Source organism: Mirounga leonina, unplaced genomic scaffold (assembly GCF_011800145.1).
Source record: "Mirounga leonina isolate KUSES-001 unplaced genomic scaffold, KU_Mleo_1.0 Mir_153, whole genome shotgun sequence".
Lineage (NCBI taxonomy): Eukaryota > Metazoa > Chordata > Mammalia > Carnivora > Phocidae > Mirounga > Mirounga leonina.
The window spans coordinates 2,257,052-2,263,051 of NW_023270387.1; positions in this window are offsets into that span (position 1 = coordinate 2,257,052).

The window sequence follows — 6,000 nt, forward strand, 5'->3', positions numbered from 1 at the left end:
CTTTTAGGAATTTGTCTGTTTCTTCCAAATTGCCCAGTTTGTTGGCATATAATTTTTCTTAGTATTCTCTTAGAATTGTTTGTATTTCTGTGATGTTGGTTGTGATCTCTCCTCTTTCATTTGTGATTTTATTTATTTGGGTCCTTTATCTTTTCTTTTTTGATAAGTCTGGTCAGAGGTTTATTGATTTTATTTTTTCAAAGAACCAGCTCCTAGTTTTATTGATGTTTTATTATATTTTTAGTTTCTATATCATTTATTTCTGCTCTAATTTTTTTTTTTATTTCCTTCCTTCTACTGGCTTTAGGCCTCATTTCTTTTTCTTTTTCTAGCTCCTTTAGGTGTAAGGTTAAGTTGTTTATTTGACATTTTTCTTCCTTCATGATGTAGGCTTGTATTGCTACATACTTCCTCTTAGGACCACTTTCGCTGCATCCCAAAGGTTTTGGACCATTGTGTTTTCATTTTCATTTGTTTCCATATATTTTTAATTTCTTCTTTTATTTCCTTGCTGACCCATTCATTGTTTAGTAGCATATTATTTAACCTCTGTATATTTGTGGTCTTTCCAGATTTTTCCTTGTGGCTGACTTCTAGTTTTACAGTGTTGTGGTCAGAAAAGGTGCATGGCAGGACTTCAGTCTTCTTGTTTTTGTTGAGGCCTGTTTTTTGGGCTAATATGTGATCTATTCTGGAGAATGTTGCATGTGCCCTTGAAAAGAATGTGTGTTCTGCTGCTTTAGGATGAAATGTTCTGAATATACCCGTTAAGCTCATCCAGTCCAATGTGTCATTCGAAGCCATTGTTTCCTTGTTTATTTTGTATTTATTTATTTATTTATTTTTCTGTTTAGATGATCTGTCCATTGCTGTAAGGAGGGTGTTAAAGTCCCCTACTATTATTGTGTTATTATCAATTAGTTCCTTCATATTTGTTATTAACTGTTCTATATATTTAGGTGCTCCCATCTTGGGTGCATAAATATTCATAATTGTTATATTTTCTTGTTGGACTGTCCGCTTTATGATTATATAGTGTCCTTCCTTATTTCTTGTTACAGACTTCGTTGTAAAGTCTAGTTTGTGCAATGTAATTATTGCTACTCAGGCTTTCTTTTGATGTCCATTTGTGTGATAAACATCTCCAGAAACACTGCCTCTCAGGGATGCACTCAGAGAAGAGTGAATACTCTCTCCTCCCGTTGCCCCAGGCACTCTGCAGATGGGGCTGCTTCTCTGTTGTATGCCCCCGAGTTGTTTGCTGTTTGCCGGCTTGTCTCTGAGAGCAGTGTAGTCCCTCCAGGCTCTAATCCAGCCAAGCCCTCTGACCTTTGAAACTCCAGGATTAAGCCCCATTGGTTGCAAGAAGTCATGAAATTCAACCCCTGTGCCTCTCTCTCTCTCTCCCTCTTGTCTTTCTTCATGACCTCAGCTCCTTCTCCTCCTCAGCAGCCAGGATCCATTTCTCGCCTAAACCACATCTTTGTCTTTGCACTTCCTACCATCTTTGATGTGGCCTCTTCTCTTCTTCTGTTGTGGAATTTGTTCTGTCAGTCTTCAGGTCAATTTCTGGGGTATATAGGATGATTTAATAGTTACCTAGTTGTATTAGTGGGATGAGGTGAGCCTAGGGTTCTCCTACTCTTCTGCCATCTTCCTGTCTCCTCTAGATAGCTCTTATTTTCTAATATAGGCATTTATATCTATAAATTTCTCTGTAAGGGCTGCATTAGCTACAGCACATGAATAGTAATATCTTTTGTTTTTGTTTTAATTCAGTTCAACATATTTTCAAAATTCCTTTTGATTTTATCTTTGATTGACATAATGGATTATTTAGAAGTGTTATTTATTTCTAAGTTGTTGAGGATTTATCTAATTCTTTTCTATTATAAACATCTAATTAATTCCACTGTGGTCAGGAAACGTACTTTCAGTTATTTTAATGTTTTTAAATTTATCAAAACTTAGTTGAGAATGTTGTTCAATCTTCTAAATCCTTGGTGATTTTCTGCTTAGGTTCTGTCACTGACAGAATTGGGCATTAACATCTCTAATTATTATTGTTCATTTTTGTATATTTCTCCTTTCAAGTCTTTCCATTTTTGCTTCATGTATGTGGTGCTCTGTTGTTAGGTGCATACCTGTTTATAATTGTTATATCTTATTGATGAATTGACATTTTTACTATTAAGCCATGTTATTTGACTCTATTAACATTTCTTTTCTTAAAGTCTATCTTTTTTGTGTTAAATATATAACCACTCACTTATAGTTATCATGTGCATGTCTATATTTTCATCTTTTTTTACTCTCCACTTTTTTGTGTCATTGAATCTAAATTGTGTCTTATGCATATTACATATAGTTGGACTTATACAAAATCTAGTCTGATAATCTGCCTTTTGATGGACTGCTTGGTGCACTTATATATATTCTAATTTTTGCTATGGTTGGATTTATATTTACCATTTTTTATTTGTTTTCCATGTGTCTCATGTATTTTTCTCTTTGTTCCTCCTTAGCGTTCCATTTCATTAATTTTTTTACTATATTTTTTGAGTTATTTTCTTAGTGGTTCTAGGGCATATGTATTTCAATTTAGCACCATCTACTTTAAGTTAATACTCACTTAATTTGGTAAAATATGTAAATTCCATTCCAAATTAGTTCCATTTCATCTCCCTCCTTAGTGCTATTATTGTTAAACATATCACATCTATATATTATTGTTAAACATATCACATCTATATATGCAATTCCAGCAATATAGTGTTCAAAACATTATGTCAGTATTTGTCCTTTTTTGTTTCATAGTCTCTGTTTTACACCAGTGATAATTACGTGTTTTCTTCTAATCAGATTTTAATTTTGAATGATTTAAACTATTATTGATGAGTAATTTCTTTATATTTGCTAAGCATGTTTGGTAAATGTCAACCTTTATGCACATTTTTAATCTTTAGTTTATATTTTCCATTTCCATAGGACTTCAATATGACAAAAACTATAGAAACTTGGGGGTAGAATAAACTAATCAGGACATAGTGATTTTATTTACTTTTGAAATATCTCACATGTTATTATATTTTTGAAAACTCCCAATCTTACTGTCTTTCGGAAATTTAAAACATTTTATGTGAATGTACCGTCACTTAGTATAGAAATTTTATGGCTGTGTAATTGGACCTGCAAAAGTGAATTCTTTTATTTGTGTGAGCATGTCATACCAGTTCTTCAAAGCCCTCTTCAAATATCATATATTTCATACATATTTCTCGGTTCATACTAGGCCCCACATTCCTCTCTTTTCTGAACTTCTAGAACATACTGCTTTATTCACCTGGTTATTAATGTGCTGCTTGATTAGTAAGTTTTCTCTTATGTTCATTTTTCTAAGTTTAATCATCATCCCAGTCTTTAGCACCATCATTATTATTAACACTTACTCAAACTTTTCGAAGTGTTTTACATGCATTACACCATTGAATATTTAGAGCACTTTTTATGTAGGTGTTAAGTGATATTCAAAATATTTGACAACGTATAAATCGTGAGTGCTGGCCAAGCTGAATGGAGGTTAAACGACTATTACAATCATACTGACGGGCATTGGAGTAATATCAGCCAGGGAGGTATCATTATTATCATTTTAATTTTGTAGATCTGTTGTTTGGAAAACAACAACAACAACAACAACTAGACTGCTTAGTCTGTGCCTGACAGAAGGCTCAGAAAATACAAAGATAAATGAAAAAAACATGTTCCTTACTCCCATGGAATCTATATACTAGTTGGGAGGACATAAATAACAGCTAGAACCTTCCTTTTTTTCTTTTTTCCAGAACTTAGCATAATGACTTCTAAATAATAGACAATCACAGATATTTGTGATTGCCAATAGTAATGATAATGATGGCCCTGTTAGGAGTTAGGCAGGTTTGGAAGCAGCCAGTTTTCATATTAATAAGTGTTTTGAAAATGCACATCTGACTCTGATGTCTTCTGTACGTCTATAAAAATAAATAGGAGAGAACAGCAAAGAGGAGGACTTGGCGGTGAGCTTGTTTTCTATTTTAGTGGCTAATCTCAGATGAATTAGCAAGAAATAGAAATTGCATTAGAAAGAGCATGAAACCTTGTTTTTCCAAATGGATTTTACTTACCAACCACATTATTAGATAGGAATGCCTGCTGAGAAATAATATTATTTCTTCAGCCTCCATTCATATTTGTAAAGATAATGAAGCTGTGTCAGATATTTATGTAAACCCATTAGAAAGCTCATTCTTGAAATATTGCCATAAATAATCATTAAATATTCTTAGTAGGCATCTTCATTCTGATCCAAACTGAAGTGCTTTAAGTATTAATTAGGTGTTCAGTACCTAGTTAAACTAAATTAAAAATCTATTTCAAATTAAACCTAGAGGTACTAAAAATACTGTGGAAGCAAAAATACTATTGTGGAAATAGGACAGTGAACATCTTTCCAGGGCTGGGCTTCAGTGTGACAGACCTTTCCATGGGGACTCTACCCTGGGATGCTTAATGCGAGGCATTTCTAATCACAGATCTCCTGTTATAAATCTCCCCACTGCCCCCCAACATGCGTTCCCCCCCGTTCAGGACACTGGTACCAACAGATCCTATATCTTAGTCCCAATTTATGAGCATTGATGGATCATCACAGAACACTGTTATTCTTTGGGAAGATTGCTCTTCTTTCAATTTGGAGAAGAAAGGCTCTGTTTTAGTCCCAAGGAGGAGAGATCATGAAATGTGGCATCAGAAGACCCTGACTCAAGGCCCTGCTTTGCTGTCTGTTAGCTCTTGGACAAGAAACTCTGTAAAACTTCAGTTTGTTTAACTGCTAAGTGGGGAGAGAGGTCACATCCCCTCACTGACATCTTGGGGGCACTAGGGTGACTGAATGACTGGCAGTGAAATTGCATGAAATGGAAAGCTAATAAATGTGTAACATTATGTAAATAGTAGTATTTGTGATGTAATTAAGTACAATGACTACATCTTATTCAGTCACCAATCATCTCATTTAATTTTCCTATCCCCCTGAGGGACCCATCACTAATTTTGTCCCAGAGACAATGGAAACTGAAGCTCAGAGAGGTTCAGAGATTGCCCAAGTGTAGCAGCAGAAACAGGGCTTAAAACCAGGTTTTATAATGCAAAAATCAGTTCCACTCCTCCTCGGATGTATATTCGCCAAGCCATTTATAATCGAGTGAAGGGGCAGGAAGCCTAGCAGGTGGCAGGAAGCAGAGGTTGCATCTCTGAGACTTAAAGTAGGCGCGGCATATGCCTTTTGCCTTAAGGAAACTTAATTTAGGAAAATCCTAAAATACGGAAAAATGAAAATTAAAGATAGATAGTATGTTTGTACTCAGGTGCCTTTCTAAGGTCACATGACCAGGGACATTTAAGAAGCTCTTTCTCGTACACAGAATTCTGTGCATCTATAAGCCTGGCTGCCATGTCCTGTTTCTCTTTCCATGCTACACCCCCATTGCACTTTCACAGGTGAATTACTTTCACTACGGTACACTAGCTAATCTCTACGCCCTCCTGAGTGGGAAAGATATTTTTCTTAATGTAGATCATAGGTATTGTTTCCCAGATCGGGGTTTAGAGTGGTGAGGAATGTGTGAAAAGGTGGTTGTATTGGTTTTCTATTGTTGCTATAACAAATTAGCACAGATTTATTGGCTTAGAACAATACAGCTTTATTCTCGTATATTTTTGGAACTTAGAAGTCCAGAATCATCCAATAAGGGGTTAATATCCAAAATATATAAAGAAAATATACAACTTAATACTCAAAATCAAACAATCCAATTTAAAAAAAAGAAAAAAGGGCAGAGGACCTGAATAGACATTTTTTCCAAAGAAGACATGCACAGGGCCAACAGACACATGAAAAGATGCTCAGCATCACTCATCATCTGGGAAATGCACATCAAAACCACAATGACCTACGAC